This window comes from Salvia splendens, chromosome 4 (genome assembly GCF_004379255.2).
Source record: "Salvia splendens isolate huo1 chromosome 4, SspV2, whole genome shotgun sequence".
NCBI classification, from domain to species: Eukaryota; Viridiplantae; Streptophyta; class Magnoliopsida; order Lamiales; family Lamiaceae; genus Salvia; species Salvia splendens.
In genome coordinates, this window is record NC_056035.1 from 26,590,925 (window position 1) to 26,617,316 (window position 26,392).

Consider the following 26,392-nt stretch of genomic DNA (forward strand, 5'->3'; position numbering starts at 1 on the left):
CTGGCCCAAATCACATTATTAATTCAAGAGGCCCAAATTATATTCCTCCACCTATCGGTCAGCACCTTATTCCCATTTCACAAAAATCCAAATCCAGAAGAGGGTTTCTCTCCCCAAAATCGATCTGTCACGACCGCCCAAACTAGGGGTACTACAAACGAGGCGATCGTGACCACGAGATAACATTAAAGACAACATTTAAGGATAAAATTTTATATGAAAACTTAATTAGCTTAAAGGAATAATATTTTAGCTCATTAAAAGTTTAGACAACAAATTTTTAGTTTAAAGAAACTTAATGTAATAAATTTATTATTAATTAGCAACGACTTATGGCAAAGGATTTTTCAAAAGAAGCTGCGGAGAAAAAATAAATATTAAAAACCAATTAACTTCCAAAAGAAAACATTTGGTTTAGTTCACGAAAAACCATTTCAGAGTAACAGGGTAAACATCAGATTAACGCCTAACACAATCAAACATGCTCAAACACAGTACGAAACAGAATAAAGTCTTGAGGCATAGTTCAAAAATATAGCAGCGGAAATAAGGTTTAAAGAGAGTCAAGGATGACGTCTATGTATGAAGACAACGCATCCAAAGTTCCTAGGACAACTCAACATCCACCGCAACATCCCGCTCAACCTGCACATAGGGAAAAACATATGCAGGGCTGAGTACTTGTTGTACTCAATGGGCTCATCCCGAAAACATTTATACAGTTATGTCATCCATACCAGTGATCTCGAGTTTTATACGTAGTAAAGAAATAGCATCGAGAACACAAAAACGTTTCATAGACTAACCAGTCAAATAATCTCCCCATTTTCTCAACAATCCATCAATCACAATCATCAATCCACAGTGCGACGAAAGTGTGGCCACACTATTCGTCCACGAGACCGACCGACTAGCAAGGACGGCTCCCGATCTCACTAGTGTACACAACCTGATAGGGTTTGCGGCCCTACTCAGACCCGAATTCATTTCACAACACAGCCATATAGCCTAACGGAGTAAACTCAGACGAACTAGGCATCAGGCATACAATCTCAATCAAAACAATCCATGGCATGACATAACAAGTTAAACCACCCTTATAACACCACATCATATTTTCGGAAAATAAAAAGATTTGTAAAAAAAGCCCACCTCGTTGGCTTAATCAATTCAATATCCACTTAAAGCAACCCTCGTTCCTTGTGCTCACGTACACACAATAACCCTTGCCAATCATCACAACACAAATCAGCCTTCCATAAATTTACATTACCATGCATGTCCTATCGTTCCTTTCATCGTTCTCTCAATTTACCCATCCCAACATTCATCAACATAAAGAAAACATGTCATAATATTTCTCAACGTATCACACATAATCACGTCATAGGATACATTCCTTAATCATACGTGCATCATAGAATTCACCCAACTTGGCAACACATGATATTTTAACGTAGCAACAAATCTGGCAGAACTGTGCAGTTGGTTTGTAAAAATCACCAAAAATCTATCCAACCTTATATGAAGCTTAAATTTGGTCACAACATAGTAGACACATTCAAGTTCATCCATGTAAAATTTCACACCAAAATCATGTCATTTGGTTAGTCAAAACAACAATGAAACTCTCTGGTCGGAATATAAAAATTCTGGCAGCACTGCGCAGTTCAATTAAAAAATTTACCAAAACTTCATCCGCTGTCCAATGAGGCTGAAATTTTCACAAAACACAGAAGACACTTCAAATTGCATCCAGTTTAAAATTCACATCAAAATGATGCCATTTGGTCGGTCAAATAGAAAATGAAACTTTCTGGGCGAGAATACAAGTTTCTGGCAGAATTGCGCAGTCGACTTCAAAAATTTATTAAAAGTTCATCTTTTGTCAAAAGGGGCTGAAATTTACACAAAAAATAGAAAACACCTTGAAGTTTACTCAGTTAAACTTTCGCACCAAAATATGATTGTTTGGTCAGTCAAACATACGTCGGAATCTACTGTCCGAACATCACAGTTTTCAGGTCTCAAAATTTTGAAATTAGGGTTTCTTCCTCATTCAATCAAACACAATTTTGCATGCTTCTCACACACAAACATGCTTCAAAAGGTTCTCATAATCATGTTCTCATATAATCACACATCATTCACCAATGAATCATTCAAACTTTACACATATTCATTCACAATCGCATATTCACAGTTTTTCTCATACAAACACAAATTCCCACCGATTAGTTTTGCGATCTATGATTCCTACACTCACTATATGCATGAAGGAATCAAGAACATGGTTTCAATGGAGAAGATGAGGAAAATATTTAGTTATACCTTCTTGAATCGAAAACCAAACGGTAGAAGCAAAGATTGATGCGATTCGTCGGGAACTCTTGAAAATCAAACTTCAATGGATGCAAGAACAAGGATGGAAGAAATTTTGGAGAGGATGAAGAGAGGGAGGAGAGGCGAGGCACGAAAATTATGAGGGAGAATGGGGGCTAGGGTTTAGTTTAGGTGATTATATAGTCCTAGGTTTAATCCCATAAATTAATTAATTAACTAATTATGGAGGAATAAAATAGAGGCCAATAAATAAATCCATAATTAAAAAGAAGGAAAATTTTTGAAAAATTAGGTTAATAAATTCAAATTTATTTGGTATTTACTTGGAGAGAAATAGATTCACAATTTAGGAAATCAGTCAATGAATATTCCATAAATAAGGGAACAAAATAAATTAAATCTCCAAGTAGGAAATAATGAGGGAAGGGGCGAAAATCTTGATGGTAGGCACAAGGAAATTATTCAAATCCTTAATTAAATAGAATAGGATTTAAATTTTGTAATTTCTTTATAGGAAAAGACTCCCATAAAATAGGCAACAATAAAATAGATTTCCCCCAAGGAAATTAAGCTAAAAAAAACGTGTGGGATGAAGACACAATAGAAGGAAAATATTCACATCCCCAATTAATTTGGCTTAAGTATTAATCTGGTATTGAATAAAGGGAATTCCACAAAATAGGAAACAAATATATTCTCCTCTACAATTAGGGGGGGGGTGAAAATTGGCTTAATTAGCCACAAGGAAATAATGCAACTCTTAATTTAATTGGGGTGAGAGAATAAAATGTGGCTAGATTTAATTGGATTTAAAATAAAAGAAGGAATCAACAAGGTACAAATTTTATCAAAGAAACTAATTCATCCTCTTAATTAAAGTAGAGGATATCCGAAACTCACAAAAATAATAGGTTAGAGTTCGAGTTTCATGTAGCATAATTTAGGGATAATTTGATTTGGATTTAATTTGGATGAATATCCCAAAACAATTAATTAAATCCAAGAAAGAATAAAATTTCCAATAATTGGAGGGGCCGACAATAGCCACTTTATTTGGCTAGAACAAGATGCATGATCTTTATTTAAATTGATTCCCCACATTAAATATAACTAGCACTTCATTCCAATTTCCCCATGACGATTTATTCCACATAATCAAACTCAATCACGTAGCAACAATTTAAATTTCATAAATGAAATTTCCAATCGACATATATTAAATAAAGGTCACAAAATTTGGGATGTTACACGATCGAACCCAGCGGCTCCTCCTCCTTCGCCTCGACGCGTAGCCATTCTCGGCGGCTCGGTCGGCCGGTTCCGCCGCGGTTCCTTCGGCCTCGGCTATCTCTTCTCCCCGCTATTCCTCTCACTCTCCCAAAAATCTGGGGGAACTCGACTGATATAGGGGAACGCATCGCCTTTGCCCTCTCCGTTGAAATCGCTGTCTCGACGGGCATCCGCCGCTTCGCCCGTTGCTGGAGTCTAGCGGGGAGTCGTCCTCGCACCGCACCGCCTCCGCCTCGCGCGATGTTGCCTTGGGCAGCGTCGCCTTCCCGACACTCCTCCGGCGATTACGCTCGTTGTCGTCTCTTGTCCTCCGCCGAACCGAGGCTTTACCTGAGGCGAAGTCAGCGACAGAGAGAAGGCGTCGCCTCACTCCCGCGCTCCAGCAACTGGCTCACCACCTCGCTCCATGGAGGCCGCACGGTGGCCTTCGGGCTCCGTCCATTTCCGTCGGGCAGCCTCTCGGTCGAGAAGCTAAGTCCTTTCCCCCTTTCCCCGTTGTCTTATTGACATCGTTACTTGGTTACTATGCTTGTTCTTGTTTTGATGTAAGTTGGGAAATAGCTATGTGAAAATATGATCTCGATTGATCTACTGGGGTTACGGTATCTAATCGTTGGTGATATCTCTATGTTTTCTATGTTCTTGATACTCGAGTGGTTGCTCTATATGATGCGAAGGGGGTTGTTGAGGGGGTTACCTTGATTGATGACTCTCGGTTTGTAGCTGTTCCCCTTGCCGCCGCCGCCTCACTCGTTCCTTTTGCGTGGTGAAGCTTGGTTGATGAAAATGGTGAGGGGAATGGAGGTGGCGAGGGGCTGCTTATATAGCTCACACAAATTGGCATTTTGTGCCAGATCCTTGGGGAATTGTGATGCTATTCTGGGGTTGTTTTCTCATCTCCTTTCCAAGCTTGTGCTACTGCTACTCATACTAAATTGATGAAAGTTTGGGGCTGTATTCTTTGGCAGTCTCTCCCCCAGCTTTGGTGACGGTAAAAGGGATTTGATTCCTCCTCATTTGAGCATGAACAGTGGCTCATTCTCTTATGCCCCTTTGACTTGGATCCTATTTTGGTGTAAGGTGGAAGTGTGATAAGAAAACTGCCTCTCTTCTAACCCCATTTTGTGTTATCTTTGCAGGTTAGGGGCTGACCTTTTTGGAGTCTTTGGTGAGGATGGGGATCGAAAAAGATCAAGGAAGAGAGGGGAAGAGATTTGTCACATCACTTACTTATCTTAATGCCAAGTTTAGCCATTTGTTAGAGTATTAGGTTTGGAGTATCTTTTGACTAAGCTCTAGTTTAGTCACCAGTTGGTGTTGTCCCTCTCAAGACGTAATGTAGGATTACTTGTGGTTTTTGTCTTCATTGTGTGGAAAACGAGGCATGTACTATTTGTATTTAATCTTCTCTAATTAATTTCTCACAAATACTTCTTCCACTTGATTATTGAAGTATTAACTTCCTTGCATTTTATTCCTCCAAACAAAAAAAATACCTGATTTATTTCAAAACCGGAAGGGTACAACGAAAATTCCACGTCATCTCAACGAGAATTAATCGAGCTAATAAGTCCGACTTATATAAAAAGAGAGGAGAAAATTATCAGGGCGTCACATTCCACCCTCCTTAAACGAAATTTCATCCCGAAATTTGTACGGCTTTACTCGAACAGTTCAGGGTAGGGCTCCTTCATTTTATCTTCCAATTCCCACGTGGCCTCTTCCTGGCCGTGGTGTTCCCAAAGTACTTTCACTGAAGGAATGGATTTATTTCTTAATTGTTGCACCTTCTTGTCCAGAATTGCCTTTGGCCTTTCCTCGTAGCTCAGATCCGGGTTTAATGTCATCTCTTCGTGATGAATCACGTGCTTCGGATCAAACACATATTTCCTGAGCTGGGATACATGGAATACGTAGTGAACGTTTCCAAAGCTTTGCGGTAATGCTAGTCGATAGGCCACCGGTCCAGTTGCTTCTAGGATTTCGTACGGTCCTATGTATCGGGGTCGGAGTTTTCCCTTGACTCCAAATCTAGCTATTCCCTTTGAGGGTGATACTTTCAAGAAGACTTTATCTCCCACTGAAAATTGCAAGTCAGTCCGTCGGACATCTGCATAAGACTTCTGTCTGTCCTGAGCCTCCTTGATTCTCTCTTGAATTTTTCTGACAATTTCTATCATCTCTTCGATTGCATCCGGGCCCAGAATTTTCCTCTCACCGACCTTGTCCCAGTAGAGGGGTGATCTACACTTCCTCCCGTATAGTGCTTCGTACGGGGCCATATCGATTGTTGTCTAGTAGCTATTGTTATAAGCAAGTTCTATCAGTGGCAGTACCTGTTCCCAATTGCTCCCTCTATCGAGTACTACTGCCCTCAACATATCTTCAAGAGTCTGAATTGTTCTTTCCGATTGTCCATCGGTTTGTGGGTGAAATGCCGTGCTAAAATTCAATTGCATCCCTAGTTCTCTCTGTAAGCTCTTCCAAAATCTGGACGTGAATTTGGCATCTCTATCCGACGTGATCGTCGCTGGTATGCCATGCAGGCGAATGATTTCCTTCACGTACAACTGGGCTAGCTTCTCTGATCCGTACGTGATAGGGATCGGTATAAAATGAGTGCTCTTGGTGAGACGATCAACTATCACCAAATTGCAGTATTTCCCTTCCGAGACTTTGGTAATCCCGTGACAAAATCCATGGCTATGTGTTCCCACTTCCATTCGGGAATTTCCAACGGCTGTAACTTTCCATAGGGTCGCTGGTGTAGTGCCTTCACTTGTTGACAGGCAAGACACCTCTCGACGTAGGATGCTATGTCCCTCTTCATGCCGTCCCACCAGAACTTCTTCTTTAAGTCCTGATACATCTTCGTACTCCCTGGGTGGGCGGTGTATGGGGTATCGTGCGCCTCGCTCATTATCTCGTTTCTGAGCTACTCTTGGTGGAGCACACACAGCCTCCCTTCAAACAGGAGCGCATTGTCTGCCTCCTCCTGGAGATTCTCTTGTTTGCTTGTTCTCAATTTCAAACGCCACTTCTCTAGAGTCTCGTCCCGTCTCTGGGCCTCCACGATCCTGACCCTTAAATCGGGAACAACTATTAGAGTCGAAATTATGCTATCCACCGCCTCAGGTGCTCGCACCATCTCCAAACTCATTCTGTCGAATTCTCTAAGCAGTTCTTCTTCCTGGGTGAACATGACTGCTACTTGGTGCTGGTTCTTACGGCTTAGTGCGTCTGCTACGACGTTAGCTTTGCATGGATGGTAGTTTATGCCACAGTCGTAATCTTTCACTAGCTCGAGCCATCTTCTCTATCTCATGTTCAAGTCCTTCTGCTGGAAGAAGTATTTGAGACTCTTATGGTCCGTGAAAATCTCGCACCTAACTCCGTATAGGTGGTGTCTCCAAATTTTCAATGCGTAGACCACTGCTGCTAGCTCTAAATCGTGTGTTGGATAGTTGAGCTCGTGTGGCCTGAGTTGTCGTGACGCGTAAGCGATCACTTTCCCATTCTGCATTAGCACACATCCAAGTCCGCTCTTGGAGGCATCCGTGTAGACAACGTAGTCCATCCCTGATTCTGGGGTGCACTGGTCAATTTCTCCTTTAGTAGCTGGAAACTTGCCTCGCACTCGGGAGACCATGAGACTTTGGTTCCCTTCTTGAGTTGCTGAGTCATCGGCCATGCGATCTTTGAAAATCCCTCAATAAACCTTCTATAGTAGCCAGCTAGTCCGAGGAAACTTCGGATCTCGTTAGGCGTTGTCGGCGCCTTCCAATTCCTTACTGTCTCTACCTTGGCAGGATCCACTCGGATTCCTTTTGCGGTCACAATATGTCCGAGAAAATTCACCTCCTTGAGCCAGAATTCACACTTGCTGAATTTGGCGTATAACTTCTCTGCCCGTAGCGTCTCTAGGGCAAGCCGCAGGTGTTCCTCATGTTCCTTTTTGTTTTTAGAGTATATCAGTACATCGTCGATGAAGACAAGGACAAACTTGTTGAGATATTGATGGAAAACGCGGTTCATCAAATCCATGAACATTGCCGGTGCATTCGTTAGTCCAAACGGCACCACCGTAAATTCATAGTGACCGTATCTAATTCGGAAGGCCGTCTTGGGCACATCCTCTGGTTTAATCTTCAGTTGGTGATAACCTGACTTTAGGTCCATTTTGGAGAACACACTGGCTCCCTTGAGCTGGTCAAACAGATCGTCGATCCTGGGTAACGGGTACTTGTTCTTGAGAGTCAACTTGTTAAGTTCTCAGTAGTCCACACACATTCTCATGGTTCCGTCTTTCTTCTTGACGAACAGTACAAGTGCTCCCTATGGTGAGACGCTGGGTCTGATGAATCCCAGGTCCAGGAGTTCTTGCAGCTGTACCTTCAGTTCATCCAGTTCCTTTGGAGCCATTCGATATGGTGCCTTCGACACCGGGGCAGATCCTGGTTCTAGATCTATAGTAAACTCTACTTGTCGGTCTGGCGGTAGACCAGGTAGAGTGTCAGGGAATACATCTAGAAAGTTGCGAGCGACTTTGGTTTCCTCCAATTTTCTCTCTTCTTTCTCTTCTCTGTTTAGGTAGACAAGGTATGCCGGGCATCCTTTCTTCATCAACTTGCCGGCTTGCAGCATTGAGATCACCAACTTTCGGGTTCCCATGGAGATTCCGTGAAAGCGAGTAGCTTCACCTTCGGGGGTTTTAAAGGAAATTTGCCTTTCCTTGCATAAGATGGTGGCATGGTTTTTTGCCAGCCAGTCCATTCCTAGGATTATGTCTACGTCCCACATAATCATAACACTGAGATTGTTCGCTACAACCTTAAGTTCGCCCAGAGTGATTTCTAAGTTCGAGCAAGTACAAGATATTTCTATCCGTTATCCTACTGGGGAAACTACTTCCACCCTATGTTCAGATTCTTACATATCAAGTTTCAGAGTAGTCACGCAATGAGCAGATATAAAAGAATGCGAAGCACCAGTATCAAACAGAAGCATAACGGGTGCGTTGAAAAGCTTACCCATGCCTGCCAAATTTCCCTGGTTCACCTCGGGCTGCTTCTGCCTCATTGCATAAGCTTAAGCCTGTGTTGGGAGTTTCGGCCTCTGCTGCTGATTCCTTGGTGTCTGCTGTGAATTTGATCCAAGTTGAACATTCATTGCGCGCAGTTGTGGGCGCTGAGCCGGCGGGTGAGGTTTTGCTCCCATCCCTGGATTCTTGTTCGGGCAATTCTTAGCAAAGTGTCCAGCTCTTCCGCAGTTGAAGCAGGTATCAGCCCCTGCCTTGCAGATGCCCGTATACAGCCGATTGCATATGGGACACGGACTGGGTCCGGACCTATTCTCCTTGAATGATCCGGGGGTAGCTTGGTATGCGTTATTCTGTGGCCTGTTCGGTCCATATCCTCCTCTTTTGGGATCAGTTTAAGCTTGTGGTCCTTCCCACTTTCTATTGTCCCTGGGTGCTTGGAATTGGGTCGGGGGTGGAGTAGGGTTCACAGCTGGGGCAGTCTTTTCCCCTGGCATGGCTGCCTCGATGTCCAGTGCTCGTCCTAGAGCTTCAGTGTAGGACAGTCCTCCGTGGCTAGCCAGCGTCATACGTATCTCATGCCTCAGGCCTGTACAGAACTTCTCAGCCATCTTTGCGTCAGTGTCTACCTGGTCTGGGGCGTATCGGGCCATCTCACAGAACAGCCGGTCGTAGTCTGTCACTGACATTCGTCCTTGCTTCAGGTGGTAGAACTCAGCTTCTTTTTTTCTTCCTGTAGCTCTTGGGAATATATTTCTCATAGATCTCAGTTTTAAATTCCTCCCAAGTCATTTCTCCCAGTTGCATCGGAGCCATAGTCTTTTTCTTTGCCTCCCACCAAAAGTCTGATGGTCCAGTTAACTGGGAAGTCACACAGGACAACCGCTCCTGGTCTGTGCAGTGTAAGAAGTCAAATATGCGTTTCAGTGCGTGGATCCATGTTTCTGCCACCGTTGGGTCTCCTATCCCGTTAAACGTTGGTGGGTTCTGTCTCAGAAACATATCTTTGACCCGACGGTCCTGTGGTTGGGGTGGTGGCGGGGGTGGTGACGGTGGTGGAACTGGCGATGGAGGTGGTGTTACCTCATTCCATTCCTCTTGCACTCCCCCTTCATACATTGGAAGGTCGTTTCGGGTTGTCCTCGGCCCCTTCCACGTCTTCAGCCTCGTGGCCTGCCAGCTCTTCGCGGTGGCATCCTGATGGTTTATGTAACTCTTATTAAGTACACAACATACACGATAGCTAGACAGGGAACTTAGATCTTTAAGATATAAACGAACACCGACTTTCAAGATAACGAGATTTCATATATAATCGCAAGTCAAGTACATCAGAAGAGTTTGCCTCGAAAGGTCTTTTTTCAAAAACTGAGTCCTAGAACGCACATCCAAGTACGCATCATGAAGTCCCGGTACTACGGAACATCACCAAAAGTACTTAGCCACTGCCCCTCTAACAGCTCGGGTCTTACGTGCTAATCAAAAGTAGTCCGCTGAAATCTCCAAAAGAAAGAAAACACTACATCAGAATGCCATCATACTAGGACGTTTCTGATGGTACAATCCACCTACTGCTACTCAGTACCAAACCCACTTTCCGGAAGGGGTGTAGTAGTCGCAGTCTCTGACATCCTCACTGTCGTTGTTGCTGTCGCTAGTCCTGTGAGCGCTCCCTTTTTGGCCCTCGCTCCTCATCACTGTTGACGAGTATGGGGTTGTTCTCGTCCTCTATGCAAACCCATTCCCAGATGAGGTGCGGGTCTTCCATGCTCTCCTTGGTAAGGACTGGGGGCGTGGCCTCATCTCCGGCCTTCTTGAGGTGCAGCCATATAGCATCCACAAGCACCATACGCCTCCCCATGTCTGAGTGGGAGTGCGAGAAATTGTCCGGAACCGTGATGGGCTGCTATCGAGAACTCCCGACCGGAGCGACTACCGGTGGCCCCTCCTCCTCGTCCTCCTCTGAATCAGCGATAGGGGCCTTCCCCTTTCGGGCAGCCTCATGTGCCTCACGCTCCGTCTCTATGAGGAGAGTGGGGTCTCGAGATGAAGGTGGGTGTGCTGGCGGTGCCCTGGGTAGAGTCGGGGTCCTATGCCCTACTAGTGGCCGAGATGGCCCTGCTTCGGACTCCCACTGACTGGGACGTCCTGGCGCCATTGGTGCCAGAGGGTCATGTACCTTGGGCACTTGCGAGTCGATCAGCAAGGGTGAAACTGATCCGTAGCACACAAAGCGAGTGAACACTACTGACAGGAATCTAGGGAAGTCTCCTACCAAGTCGTAAGCAGGGTAAGCGGTGACTATGTACTCTTCGGCCACCATAGTGGCCCACTCTCTCCATCCATCGGGGAGCAAGCTCAGCAGGAGAACTATACCGTCGTATCCGGTGACGCTGCCATGGAAGGCAACATCCCACCATAGGCGCTGGAAGTGCGCTAAGAACTCCCCCAGTGAATCACCATAGCACATCCGGTAGGTCTGGTAAGCCCTCACATACTCTTCGGGGCTAGCACCCCTCCTAACCCGCTTTCGTGCGGTAAAACGACGACGAGCCATCTACACAAGGACACGTCTCAAGTCAGAGAAGGCAACGCAAGAAAACAGAACGCGAAAGACACAACGTAAGCGATGCATGCGAGTCTAAGGGATCATCCTCTAGAGCCACTATACTGCGTGATCTAACGTCATCAGACTAGGTTCTCATCTCAAACTATCGTTCTATAAGGCTTTTGCTAACGTGGTGAAAACATCAACCCCCTTTTTTTTATCTAAACGAGTGACTTGACCACAACGAGGATGCATCTTGTGCTATTCCCTTATAGCATTGTTCCTCGTCTATCCTTTCAACGTTACCCCTCTCGTGCTCTTATGCATTGGGCATTGGCTTTCTTGCGAAAAATCGTGTTTCCTTAGCTCACGCTTTCATACTCAACTTGGTCTTGCATCATCTCGAAAACAAATTGCTCGGGAAAGCAATAATAGGATTTATGGTTCATCCTTTGTAGTTCCTGCTTGAACTACATTCTCTAGGGGAAAATGCTTATTCCTTCTTAGCCCTTTCTATTTTCTTCACCAGGTACAGCGTTCTCGTCGCACTTTGTTGTAGAATTTTTTTTTCCACTTCTTCAACTTTATTTTGGTTGAACGTCCTGGGGCATTGATGGAGTCGATTGCTTGGAAGGATCTAGTGAACAAGTCTAGATCTTGACTGAAGAAGTGTGTGGATATCAGAGTGAGAAGGAAACTGAGGCTCTGGTACCACTCTGTCACGACCCGATTCTTGTTAAGGATAACAAGATTGAGTAATTCGCGACTAATGGAGGATTAAAGAAGCGGGGATAGAAAAGGGGGTAGAATCTGAAGAACTTGCCGAAGGCCAAATGTGATATTTCAAAATAACAGTCAAGTATTTGATACAATCTCAGAATAGAATAATTTGACACGTCAACTGAATCAGAGTTCAATGATGAGACGTTACTATTCTCATTTAACAAAACACAACGGAATAGGTCCCTACTGAACAACTTCGTGTATGAAGACACGAATTGTCGAGAAATCCACACGATTATTTGATAGCATCGACTCTGATCAATTCTTCTCCATCTGACGTTCAACCTGCACATTTATAAATACAGCAGGGCTGAGTACAGGAGTACTCAGTGGACACGTGCCGAAAACAAAACATACAAATATAAGTTGTCATCCATCAACAGTATCACACGAGGGTTTTCTTAAAAGGCCTGAGCATACTAAATTCTTTTGTGATCTTAAAAGTCCGACTGCAGTCTAAGTTATTGATGTATTCCTCCATGTCTGAGAATCCAGTGTGCCGTGAAGGTGGCCGCCTTCACAAGCACCCTCGCCGGCCAACCTCTCTCTAGGATGGCTCACAGCGCTCGCGCACGAAATTCCGAATAGGATTTGCGGTCCTATTGGGAACCGAATTCGTTACCCAAATTTTTGGCATCGCCAAACTCTCGGCATATAGCCCTCACAGACAGGTCTCGAAAACAAACATTTTATGGCATGGCAACAACTTTAAAATAATTCACATCTCCATTTTTTAGAAAAGATGATATTTCATAACTTTAAAATATTTGCTTTATATCCACACTATAGTGCTGGATATTAAAAGAAAGCCCACCTGGTATGCTTATCTCCAATTAAAATCTTTCTTTGGCCTCACTTGCCCTTTGAATAAATTCTCATTTAGAAATAAATTGCGTAACACGCTAATTAGTACTCGAACTATTTTTTTTGAAAAAGAATGCATGCATCCTATAGGATAGCATCTATCTCTTAGTCTCGGCTTATAGGGTTTTCCCTTAAATCCTTACTCAGCTTCACTATACTACAACATTTAATTATTCGCTTTACTTATCTTGGAGAAATTCTATTATCTCTCAAAAATATGGATTCTTAAAATCCCTCCTTAAATTCCTTCTTTTTCGGATTTTTCTTAAGGTCGCCCATGGCGTCGCGGGGCGACGCCGGTCAGCCCTTCGCATCTTTCCTTAACACCTTTTCGTCTTTGGTAAAACCCAAATTATTCAGAAATTAATTAATTAAGCTCCAAGCTTAATTCCTTAAATTAATTTCATTCCAACAATATTTAAATTCTCAAGTCCGCTAATTATGTAGTCCGTTCCAAAAATAATCCCTTGGCCCAAATAACATAAAAACGCCACTTAATTGTTAAAATCGGCCCACTACAAGTTCTTTTTTCTAGTCCAAGATACTTTAGCTTATAATTCACTGGCCCAAATCACATTATTAATTCAAGAGGCCCAAATTATATTCCTCCACCTATCGGTCAGCACCTTATTCCCATTTCACAAAAATCCAAATCCAGAAGAGGGTTTCTCTCCCCAAAATCGATCAAACCAAGCGGCTCCTCCTCCTTCGCCTCGACGCGTCGCCATCCTCGGCGGCTCGGTCGGTCGGTTCCGCCGCGGTTCCTCCGGCGTCGGCTATCTCTTCTCCCCGTTATTCCTCTCACTATCCCAAAAATCTGGGGGAACTCGACTGATACAGGGTTAGGCATCGCCTTTTCCCTCTCCGTTGAAATCGCCGTCTCGACGGGCATTAGCCGCTTCACCTGTTGCTGGTGCCTAGCGGGGAGTTGTCCTCGCGCCGTACCGCCTCCGCCTCGCGCGATGTTGCCTTGGGCAGCGTCGCCTTCCCGACGCTCCTCCGGCGATTACGCTCGTTGCCGTCTCTTGTCCTCCGCCGAACCGAGGCTTTACCTGCGGCGAAGTCAGCGACAGAGAGGAGGCGTCGCCTCACTCACGCGCTCCAGCAACTGGCTCACCACCTCGCTCCATGGAGGCCGCACGGTGGCCTTCGGGCTCCGTCCATTTCCGTCGGGCAGCCTCTCGGTCGAGAAGCTAAGTCCTTCCCCCTTTCCCCGTTGTCTTATTGACATCGTTACTTGGTTACTATGCTTGTTCTTGTTTTGATGTAAGTTGGGCAGTAGCTATGTGAAAATATGATCTCGATTGATCTACTAGGTTACGGTATCTAATCGTTGGTGATATCTCTATATTTTCTATGTTCTTGATACTCGACTGGTTGCTCTATATGATGCGAAGGGGGTTGTTGAGGGGGTTACCTTGATTGATGACTCTCGGTTTGTAGCTGTTCCCCTTGTCGCCGCCGCCTCACTCGTTCCCTTTGCGTGGTGAAGCTTGGTTGATTTAAATGGTGAGGGGAATGGAGGTGGCGAGGGGCTGCTTATATAGCTCACACAAATTGGCATTTTGTGCCAGATCCTTGGGGAATTGTGATGCTATTCTGGGTTGTTTCTCAGCTCCTTTCCAAGCTTGTGCTACTGCTACTCTTACTAAATTGATAAAAGTTTGGGGCTGTATTCTTTGGCAGTCTCTCCCCCAGCCTTGGTGACGGTAAAAGGGATTTGATTCCTCCTCATTTGAGCATGAACAGTGGCTCATTCTCTCATGCCCCTTTGACTTGGCTCCTATTTTGGTGTAAGGTGGAAGTGTGACAAGAAAACTGTCTCTCTGCCCAAGGAGGCAACCTCTCGGCTGTATCATGCAAATCTACCTCCTTCTCTACTACTTTTATATGAGATCATCTTCTAACCCCATTTTGTGTTATCTTTGCAGGTTAGGGGCTGACCTTTTTGGAGTCTTTGGTGAGGATGGGGATCGAAAAAGATCAAGGAAGAGAGGGGAAGGGATTTGTCACATCACTTACTTATCTTAATGCCAAGTTTAGCCATTTGTTAGAGTATTAGGTTTGGAGTATCTTTTGACTAAGCTCTAGTTTAGTCACCAGTTGGTGTTGTCCCTCTCAAGACGTAATGTAGGATTACTTGTGGTTTTTGTCTTCATTGTGCGGAAAACGAGGCATGTACTATTTGTATTTAATCTTCTCTAATCAATTTCTCACAAATATTTATTCCACTTGATTATTGAAGTATTAACTTCCTTGCATTTTATTCCTCCAAACAAAAAAAAATACCTAATTTATTTCAAAACCGGAAGGGTACAACGAAAATTCCACGTCATCTCAACGAGAATTAATCGAGCTAATAAGTCCGACTTAAATAAAAAGAGAGGAGCAAATTCTCGAGGCGTCACAAACCTATTAAGGACCCCAACTAAAGAAGTCCAGTGGAGAACCTAGTGGGACGAAGATGCTGAGAAACGTTGTCTCGGAAGAGGAGCTCAACAGACCTGTACCTCAGATGCAGGATCCATTCTTTTTGGATAAAGCGCCATTGGAAAAAAATGAAACAAGAGGTGTACTGCCCGGGAGAGATCCTCCTAAGGAAACGGAACCCACAAAGGAGGCTCCAGCCCAGAATGTACCCAAGGAAAAATCCGGGAAGGCTGTTGAAGGACCGACTGAAGAGGCGAAAGAAAAAAAACCATTCCCTTACCGGTTCGTGACCAAAAGGAAGAAAGAGAACCCAGTGGATTACATGTCGATTTTCGGGAAGCTGGATGTTACCATACCATTCCCCCAGGCCGTGAAGCTACCCCCACTTGGGTAGTTCATTAAAGAGTTTATAGCCGGGAAGGCCCATGAGGAGGGAAAGATCATGGCGGAAGGGATAGCATCAGCAATTGTGCAGGAAAAGGTACCACCCAAGAGAGCCGATCCAGGTATGTTTACTTTGCCTATAACTATAGGAGATGTAAAATTCGAGCATGGAATGTGTGACCTGGGAGCTTCTATTAATGTTATGCCTTTGTCAATCTATAATCGGCTGAAGGGAGTAACGTTGTCAAACACTAGGGTGTTGATCCAACTGGCTGATAGATCATGCATAAGTCCTGAGGGTGTATTAGAAAATGTGTTGGTGAGAGTACATGATTTTACTTATCCTACTGACTTTTACGTGATCAAGAAGAGTGAGTCTGAACCTAGGGAATCTAGTGGTATTTTGCTAGGGAGACCGTTTTTGCGAACAACCAAGACGATTGTAGATATGGCTGAAGGGACAATTTGCATTGATTTTCATGGAGAGAAGTTTACCTTTGATATCAATGAGGCCATGAAAAATCCTATCGATTCTGAAAATCTATGCTATGTTGATGTAATTGACCCCTTAGTCCAAGATTTTCTTGAGACCGAATTATTGTAGGAAAAGCTACAAGCATTGGATGTGTATGGACAGGCTGATGTAGAAGCGGCTGCATGGTGTGATCTAATCAGTAGCCAAGGGTTAACTGACGAAGAGATAGAAGGAGCAATTAAGGACTTCTGCCATAAATCAGAATTTATTGGAGCCGCAGAGGCTCAGCTACCAGTCAGTACAGATGAAGTTTCAGATGAAGAGTTGGAAAAGGAGGGGGATGCTGCAAGAAGCACTCTGTCGGCTGACATACTTCCCCCACAAGTTGAATTGAAGAAGCTGCCGGTGAATCTGAAGTATGCCTTCCTAGGGGAGGAAAACTCGTACCCGGTGATCATTAGCAGCAGCCTGACGAAAGAACAAGAAGCACGGCTACTAACCGTCTTAGGCAAGAACAAAAGAGCAATTGGATGGAGCCTTACAGATTTAGTGGGAATAAGCCCCGACGTCTGCATGCATCATATTAGGCTAGAAGAGGGGGCGAAAGCACATCGTGACTCGCAGAGGGAGGTGAATCCCAACATGCGGGAGGAAATATTGAAGGAAATCTTAAAGTTGCTGTCATTGGGGATTATCTACTCGGTGCCCGATAGCGAGTGGGTCAGCCCTGTGCATATGGTTCCCAAGAAGTCCGGGATTCAGGTGTTTCAAAATGAGAGGAATGAGCTGATACCGACAAGGCTAGTCACTGGTTGGCGGATGTGCATAGATTACCGCAAGCTGAACGCCGCGACCAGGAAAGACCACTTCCCTCTACCGTTCATCGATCAGATGTTGGAGTGACTAGCTGGGAAGAAGTACTTTTGTTTTTTGGATGGGTACAGCGGGTATTTTCAGATCTACGTGGATCCTGAAGACGCATGATAAAACTACCTTCACCTGCCCATTTGGAACAAATGCGTACAGACGCATGCCGTTCGGTCTTTGCAATGCTCCGAGAACATTTCAGCGATGCATGATGAGCATATTCTCTGATCTAATTGATGAGTGCATAGAGATATTCATGGATGACTTCACAATCTACGGGGACTCTTTCGACTCATGCCTTCATCATTTGGATATAGTCTTGGATATGTGTCAAGCGAAAAACCTAGCCTTGAATTTTGAGAAGTGTCATTTCATGGTCACAGAGGGTATCGTCCTGGGGCACGTGGTGTCAGAGAGAGGGATCCAGGTGGATCAAGCCAAAGTGGACGTCATTACCAAACTACCTTTCCCTACTGACCAGAAGGAAATAAGGGGTTTTTTGGGGCATGCAGGATTTTATCGACTATTTATAAAAGACTTCGCCAAAATCGCCCAGCCCCTTACCAGACTTCTTCAAAACAAAGTGGAATTCAATTTTGATGAACAGTGCAAGACTGCTTTCAACCTCCTCAAAGAGAAGCTGGTATCTGCACCAATTATTCGGTCTCCTGACTGGATCATCTGTTTGAAGTGATGTGTGATGCCAGCGATTACGCGGTGGGAGCTGTTCTGGGTCAGAAGATCGACGGGAAAAGGTATGTAATTTTCTATGCGTCTAAAACTTTGAATCAAGCTCAAAGGAATTATGATACCACTGAGAAGGAGATGCTGGCCGTGGTGTACTCATTTGAGAAGTTTCGACAGTACTTATTGGGATCCAAGGTCATCGTTTATACTGACCATGCGGCCATTAAGTACTTGATTACCAAGAAAGAATCCAAACCCCGTTTGATCCGATGGGTACTCCTGTTACAAGAGTTCGATTGGGAGGTAGAAGACAAGAAAGGGGTCGAAAACAAAGTTGCGGATCATTTGAGCAGGATAGTGCAAGATGGGAGCAGCGAGGAGGTGCGAGATCGATTTCCTGAGGAACACTTATGTGAAGTGATTTTCGCCGCTAGAAAAATTGACTGGGAAGGAGTGATGAAGCTTACTGGCCAGGATGTGACAGAAAAAGGAAAGGAAAAATAGGGCAGTAGCCATGGTATGCGGACCTAGCCAACTACTTAGTTTCAGAAGAGCTTCCAGAAGTGCCGAACGTCACCAAAGCTCAAAGAATGAAGATCAAGAGTGAAGCGAAATACTACTTTTGGGACGACCCGTACCTTTGGAAAGTAGGAGCCGATCAAGTGATTAGAAGATGCGTTCCTGACTGGGAGCAGAGGGACGTATTGACACATTGCCACTCTTTGGCATGTGGAGGACACTTCGGTCCCAGGAAAACGGCAAGAAAGATTCTGGATAGCGGATTTTATTGGCCAACCTTCAACAAAGATGCCTACGAATTCTGTAGAGGTTGTGAGCATTGTCAACTGACCGGTGGAATATCAGCGCGAGATGAAATGCCACAAGTCCTGATCATTGTTTGTGAGTTGTTCGACATATGGGGGATGGATTTCATGGGGCCTTTTCCCTCGTCGTATGGGAACTTGTATATCTTAGTAGCAGTTGACTACGTCTCCAAATGGGTAGAAGCCAAGGCCACAAGTACGTGTGAAGCAAGAGAGGTAGCCAAGTTCCTCAAAAGTAACATTTTCAGTCGGTTCGGAGTACCAAAGGCCATAATATCCGATCAAGGCACCTACTTCTGTAACTGTACCATCGAAGCCTTGATGAAGAAGTACGATGTGCACCACAGATTATCCAGCCCCTACCATCCGCAAGCAAACGGTCAAGCCGAGATCTCTAACCGAGAGATAAAGAAGATTTTGGAAAAAACCATCAATCCTTCTAGGAAAGACTGGAGCGTGAGGTTAGAGGATGCTCTATGGGCATATCGGACAGCCTATAAAACTCCCATAGGAATGTCCCCATACAGAATTGTTTTCAGAAAGATGTGCCACTTACCCGTCGGTATTGAGCACCGAGCATACTGGGCAGTACAACAAGTAAATGTGGATACTACAGCCTGTGAAGAGGAAAGGAAGCTGCAGTTGCAGGAGCTAGAGGAACTTAGATTGGAGTCGTTCGACTCAGCCATGTGGTACAAAGAGAGAACCAAGTTGTGGCACGACAGGAATCTGAGGACCAAGGATCTCCATGTTGGGCAGAAAGTACTACTTTTCCAGTCGAGCATGAAGCTCATGCCTGGGAAGCTCAAGTCGAAGTGGACAGGGCCTTATGTCATCACTGCACTCCGTTCTAATGGAGCAGTGGAAATTTCAGGGAGTCTTCCTAACTCTGAACCTTTTATTGTGAATGGGCATAGGCTAAAGGTATTTAGGGACAATAGTGATATGGCCGTGGTAGATGAGATTCCACTGCAACCACATACTCAGGTTTCATACTGACCGGTAGGATAGGGATTGGAATTCCACTGGGCTAGCTCCTTTTAGCGTAATTTACATATGCTGGCAAAGTAGAATTCCAATTTTCCTAAGGGAGATGTAATAGTGTAAATACGTAGTAGTTAATTTAATCTTTTCCTGTTAGTTAATTTTAAGAAAACCCAAAAATATTTTCGGACCTCAACTATTAATTTGGAGTATATACTGACCATCAGAATCCCATTTTGGTGAAACTCCTATTTTATTTAAGTGTCCTTTTTTACTTTGTTTCTAATCTAGGAAAATATAGAGGAAATCATTAAAGGGCCTAATTTGAATTGGGACTTTGTTGCAGCTTTTGCAGGGTGACAGTGGCTGGCAGGGTGCGTGAGCAGAGAAACGAGAGGCAACGTCCAATCAGAGACCAGCATTACCAACCGTCTTTCACTCGAATCGGCGCAACCTGAAAACCGCTTGCAGCCAGTTACAACCCACAACTGCCTATTCCAACTCCATAACCACACCGTCTCTCCCATTTCATTTCAAAACCCTCACCTGCAATTTCTCTCTTCAAAATTTCTCACCGTCTCTCCACAAACACCAAACCCCCACATTACACACATAAAATCACATATCTAAGCCATGGGAAAGAAAGCATGGGCAAAGAAAATCAAACCCACTTCAACCCGCAGGGAAGAAACTCCAGAATCACCACCGCCGTGGGAAGGACGGCCGCCGAGCCCACAACCAGAACCGCAACTACCGAAGCCGACTCCTCAGGCGCCAACAATGGTCTCCTTGGATGCAATGGCAGAATTCCTTCTATAGCAGGACCCTAATAGAGATTGGGCGGCGGCGCTGGCCGGTTTTAGTCAAATCGGGGGAAAAGGGAGCATGACCGGAGAAACCCTATCTGAACCGATTGTGCAATCCACGGTACACACACCCAGCTCCATTCCGACTTCCTCCGAAATTCCACCAGGAAGAGAATCTCCCTCAATTATCACACCGCCTGAGTCTGCGGAACCCACCCAAACTCCACAACAGAGTGATTCGATGGAGGTTGACCCCATCTCTACCCATTACGATTCCGACGCAGAATAACGTGAAGCGAGAAGAAGAGAGGAGGAAAAGGGCCAGAAGGGAGGCGATGAACCAGAGAAAACGGCAACAGCGGAACCCATTCCTCAAGAAGCAGCAAGGGAAGAGATAGATTTGAATGAGACGACCAAGAAACAAGGCTTAATGACTGATGACGAATTTTAGGCAATTGTGGATGGAGTAAATCAGAGGGAAGATGATACTGCCACAATGGTTGAGGATTTGGACCTCACATCTAGGGCAGTAGGAGAGGAAGAGCCAGAGGATTTGGACCTCACATCTAGGACAGAGGTGGGGGAGAGTGATGAGCATATTGAGGAAGAGTCAGTACCAAGAGCGGAGGTACCAGAACCAGTAGCACCTCCGGTGATGAAACCAAAGGCAGTCAAAAGGAAGTTGGTGTTGAAGCGCTATCCGAGGGCAGAGAGGCCGAAGCCAGAGATGGTATCACAAAGATGTCTCGGAAAATGGGCATCTAGTAAGGCGAACCCAAACACAGAGGCAGATCCGGTGGAGATCTTGAGTGATGAGGAAAAGGCTACTCCCACAAAACCTGGGGAGGAGTTTTTACCTACTACTGACTTGGAGGATACTGCGGTGGCAACCGAAGCGGTCTCCCAAACGCCGAGTGACCAGGGCGAAGAGACGACGCAGATGGCTGAGGGGCCGGACCTCGCATCTGCACCAGCCGGTCACGTCGAGCCGAGAACTGAAGGTACTCGTATCAGTACTGAGACCCGACCCTCTGCCCTAGACCAGCCTTCAACACACGCTGAGAAGGAACCGGAAGACGAGCGAGATAGTGATGAGGACAGATACCGTGCAGAGAGAAAATTGAAGGGGAAGGCCCCTATGAAGAAGAAGCCCAGTAACAAGAAGCCACGTACAGTGAACACTGGCATAGTCATTACTGAGTCAGTTCAACGAGTCTAGGAACACCGAAGGGAACAAAGTGATAGCGAATACGTTGTCAGTGAAGAGTCAGAATCAGACAGCGATATTTCCTTGGAAAATGAGGAGTACAGTGAGCAATAGCTTCCGCACGATCATCGAGAGCTAGTACATCCCTCGATAGAGAGACTGAGGTACCGGCGCTGGACAGTGGACCTTACTGATGATCTGGTGGAGGAGATGAAGCTATTCGACTCGAAGGAGCTGCAAAAAGTTTTCGATAGATGAAGGGAGTAAGCAAGTGAAGAGGGGGAAGGTACTTCATATTCTGTCTTTAGATGAGTTGGGTGCCCGCGAGCAGTTTCTCTCTTATTTGCATGCGTTAGGATTCGAATGGTTGTTGGAGAATGGGAATCCGAAAATCAGTGTTAGGTTAGCAAATGAGTTCTTTACCACATTCCGATTTAGGGTCACAACAGATTTGGATGAGGTTTCTATAAGTTTCCGGTTGTTTGGAGGGGAAATAAGTATGAATCTGATTGAGTGGATAGTAAGGTTGGGGATGTGCAGTCTGGAGGAGGCGATAGGATCGGAGTGGCGGAGCAGGGAACGGGGAATTTCCCATAGGCAAGTAGATTTCGAACCCCAGGAGGCGTGGGAAGAGTTAACTCACCAGCCTCCGGGGAATTTGCATCCATTCTCTCCCGCTCAATCCATTTCAATAACCCAATCCTACGCCTAGTCCAGCTTCACTTGGACTTCAATTTGTTGGGGCAGTCGAACTCCGCGGTAAGAACATCCTTGACAGAGTTATACCTTCTGTGGTGCGCGAAGCGCGGAAGGAAATTACATCTAGGATTCTGGACAGCGTACCAATGCCATCTAGTTGCCACCCACCCAGTGAGAAACCTCACTCTCTGCCATATCTTGGGAGTGTTCGTCAGAAACAACATCATCATTACAGAGGCTGAAGGCTTATCTCCCCAATCATGGTAGATCCCCCTGGGTTGTTTGATACTCCATTTTTCGTCCGGACGAATACTGTGTACATGAGACAAGGAGTACCGCGTTTTTACAAGATGGGTGAGGAAGCTATGCCGACTCGGAGAACTACAGCTAGCCAGGGAACACACGATCAAGAGCAGAGACAGGAGAGGTTAGAGAAGGCAGTGGAAGAGTTGGCGGAAGAGAATCGACAAGCTAGGGCGGAATTGGCTCGCCTGACTAACGTGATGGAAGGAATTCTGAAGGAATTAGCGAAAGGAAAGTTAGTACGAGGAGTCGGACCAAGTGGCCATAGAGGCCAGGACGATGAACCCAGGGTGCCGGAGACAGAGGTAGCAGAACGAGAGGAAGAAGGTAACATGGAATATGTGGAATCTGAGGAAGAACCATCCGGGAACGAGGAAGAAGATCTGGCAGAACCACCTGCACCAATCCCTGCTCTGCGGAGGAGTAGGAGGAACATGTGACCACCATCCCCCCCTAACAAGTTAGTTTTTCTTTTTAAGTTTTAGTTTTTCGTATTTCGTATTTTATGTGTTTTTTTAGGTAGTATAATCTGCGTAGTATGTGAGCAAACCCCTTTCATAACACTTAGCCTATACAATAGTCTAAGTGTGAGAAGTAGCAGGTTTGCTATTTTTGACGCATGTGTTCGTGTTTTCTTTGTTTTGTTTTCGTGTGCATGTAGCTCACACTTAGCCTACTGCGTAGTCTAAGTGTGAGGAGTTTGGTATATATGTGTTGTGTTTGTTGGGTTCTGTTTAGGTTTTAAATTCTCCCACTTAGCCTATTATATAGTCTAAGTGTGAGAAGTTTTTAGTAGACGCATGTGTTTTGCTTGTTTGGTGTGTTTGTGTGTCAGCCATACTGGCCATTACCTTTTTTCCACTTCACAGCTCTATCTGAGGGCAGACACTTGTGAAGTGGGAGGGGGGATGCAATGGCCAGTATGACATGTGTACATATGTGTTTTCTGTGTTTAGTGTTTGTGTAGTGTCTAGATCTAGTTTTTTTTTCGTATGCGTGTGATTGGGCTTAAAACTCAACTGTCTCGAGCTGACAGTGAGGGGAATTGAGGGAGATAAGACATGTTGGACAATGGAAACCGACCCCCTTAGTATCTCCTAGTCAGTATAGATGATGCGAGTATGAGAGAAAAGCATATCCTTAGAGCCAAACACAAAAGTCCTCTTAAAATTGAGTTAAAAGCCTAAAGTGGAACCACTTTCCACTAATTCAGGAAAGAAAAGAGTGGCTGCCACAAGTTGCCTAGGGTGAAGTGACCACGTGTAGCAAACACTGAAGGCAGTAGGAAACCCCCCCCCAAAAAAAACTACCCTGTAGAACCCCACTTTCTAGCCGTATATACCCAGATATAACCACTAGCCACTGGGACTGTTGTGTGCAAGGCATGAGGCAAGGAGGCCACTGGCCAGAAGGACATACAAGAAAGAAACCAACTAGAGCAAGAAATTGAGAGGCAAGGAGAAAATCGACCAGGAAATCATTCCAGATCTTAAAAAAACAAGAAGGAATAAAGGTGGCGAAGCCACGAAAAGAAGAAAAAAATGTGAAGAAAATGGTCGAAAATACTTGACCAAAAAAAAAATAAAAAAATGAGAAGGAACAAGGGTGGCAAAGCCCCAAGACGCTACTGACCAGTTGGGAAGCAACTTCAGAAAAGGTCCAGCCAAGCAGAAGTGACAGCCAAGAGCCTGAGCGCACACAGTTCCCCCGCATCAGAATAAAGTAATGGTTTTTGAACCTTAGAGCCTTAGGAACAACCACCCAAACATACAAGCCAACAGCCCCGTTACAAGCTTTAAAAACCTTCGGTAGCCGCACGTGAGATCTAAGTCCAAAGCATTTGTGGTTCAGCATTATGAGAGAATACAGTCCTAACATCCCTGTCAGGAATGAGTGACTGAGCGAATCTGGTGTTTGGCCGAGAGTTTGGGTGATCTTGACGAGCGGATATACTGACTGGGAAGGAAAAGGGGGGAGGCGGAAGTTCAAGGCCAGATTGCACCTAATCCCAAAGGGAGGGATGGTTGAAAATATAGCCCGATTGATGCGTTAATGTGTTTAAGTGTTTTTTCTTTTGTTTTTTATGTGTGTTTGTCTTTGTTTTAGTGTTTTTCTTTGCGTCATAGTTTAGGGTCTAGGTTAGGATAGAGTCGGTCAGGGGTGTAACCAGGCTAGAATTCGACTTACTTATTTTGTTTGTTCTTCACGCTTGAGGACACGCATGGGGTTAGTGTGAACAGTTTGATAGGTCGTATTCTAGGCCTTGGTTACTGGTCAGTATAATGTAAATAATTGGAATATATCTGCAAATAGTTGCTAAAGTGTGCAGGGAAAGTGTTCTAGCCAGTATGGGAATGTTCGGATAATTCAGGTGAAAAGGGCGTCAGTAGGGTGCAATACTGACCAGGATGCATGCCAAAAAGGCTCGAGATGGAGAAGAAGGATAGCTGGGAAAATCAGCCGCAAGCAAGGGGCAAAAGAGTCATTTAATGAAGAGAGTCTACCCTAAAAATCAAGGGAGGCCTCCCTATAAAAGGAAGCCACTTGGAGAGACAATCATCATCAATTAGTTCAACAACTCCTACGCTTAGTTAGAAATCTCTCTTCGGTAGATCAATCCTTCAGCATCCTTCATATTCTCGTTCCTCGCCACAACCATGGTCACCTGAAGCTCATCAGTTCACCGGAGTTCCCCATCCTCTCGTTCCAGTCAGCGTGTTTTGTAGTGTTAACAGTTTCATCGCCCGGAGTGGCAAAACAATCTTTACTTGCTTTCTTAGTTAATCGCACTTTGTTTTCTTACGTTGGATCTGTTGCACGTTCAATATTTGCTTACTTTGAAGTCTTAGTTGCGATCCAAATGATTTTATGATACGAAGCTGTTTTTCTGCATCGGTTCTTGTTTGATTTCGTTCTTTTCTACCTAGACAGCTTAGATCCAGTTGTTACGGTAAATTCCTGTTGTTGCGAGCATGTTTTCATTTCCGAATTGATAGATCTGAGTTTATGAGTTCAGTTTGATGTTAGATTTTAGATCTGAAATGGTTAAGTGTGAAGGCCTAGTTTACGTAGTTTCTGCCACCTTGCATGTCACCCAGTAAGTTTAGTTGCAGTTTCGGTGTTCGATCTTTTGATTTGAAGTTTTAATTATAGATCTGTGTTCATGAAGTTGTTAATCTGTGTTTCTATGGTGATAAGTCTGGATTTGCTGATCTGAATTGATTCATGTTGAAGAAGAATACATCTCCATCCACTTTGGGACCACTTTTGCTTTTTAACCACTTTTACTTTTGTCCTTTACTTTTCAGCTGTTACTTTTCAGATCTGTAGGCCTAGTCGCCTAACTACCTCTTTTTCTCTGTTATTCCGTTTATCCTTTTATAGTAAACTCGTACTTTCCATATGTTTCTGAACCATCATGTTCCCCACTCTCACGTACACAGCCGTCTGTCAAATATCTCTTCCACCTCTTAGTCAGTAGAGTACCATCTTAAATTCCAGCCTAGATTAAGTGTCAACCCAAAGCGTGGTAGCTAACCAAACCTTCCAGAATATCACCACGATACCAAAACGCATCATCTCTGTGGGATTCGACCCTTACGTCCACTATACTAGTCAGTAGAAGTGGGTTGAGGAATTCTTGATACCAGGTTCAGGCTTAGCTGGGATTTCCATCCTGATTAGTAGGATACATCCTTTGCTCGAAACGACACCTGACACAAACCTGCACTTTCAAACATAAAGTCTACTTACTAGCCGTAGGGAGTATTAATTTAAATATATCTAGTTCTATATATCACAGCGACGGATCCAGGTGGGGTCGGAGGGAGTCGGCCGACCCCACCGCCATCCCCGGAGAA

General features: G+C 44.8%; 1 long non-coding RNA gene across 1 annotated transcript; it reads left to right on the forward strand.

Annotated features, from left to right (window-relative positions):
- Positions 1-12,751: 12,751 nt before the first annotated feature.
- LOC121801226 lies at positions 12,752-15,097 on the forward strand. Its single transcript, XR_006050566.1, has 2 exons — positions 12,752-14,718; positions 14,798-15,097. It is a non-coding gene; the product is annotated as an uncharacterized LOC121801226 (long non-coding RNA).
- The last annotated feature ends 11,295 nt before the right edge of the window (positions 15,098-26,392 follow it).